A 285-nucleotide genomic window follows, 5' to 3' on the forward strand; every position below is an offset into this window, starting at 1 on the left:
CTCATGAGTTTCTTGATTTGCATGTGAGTATACTTATTAATTATATCAGTCATATTCACACAGTATTGTTCAACGTTAACATTTTGGTAGCATCAAAGATAAGAGTATAGGCTTAGTGTAGAATTCAAGCCTAATTCTTTTAGGATATTAAGGTAAAATAGCACACCTCTTTCAGAGTTTTATTTTCAAGGCAAGATGGCCGAAATACATAAATCATATATGGATACGTAAGTTGAACGGAATCAAATATACTGTGCTACATTTACGGAATCCCCGTGTTCACCA

This window comes from Penaeus monodon, chromosome 29 (assembly GCF_015228065.2).
Source record: "Penaeus monodon isolate SGIC_2016 chromosome 29, NSTDA_Pmon_1, whole genome shotgun sequence".
Classification (NCBI taxonomy): Eukaryota; Metazoa; Arthropoda; class Malacostraca; order Decapoda; family Penaeidae; genus Penaeus; species Penaeus monodon.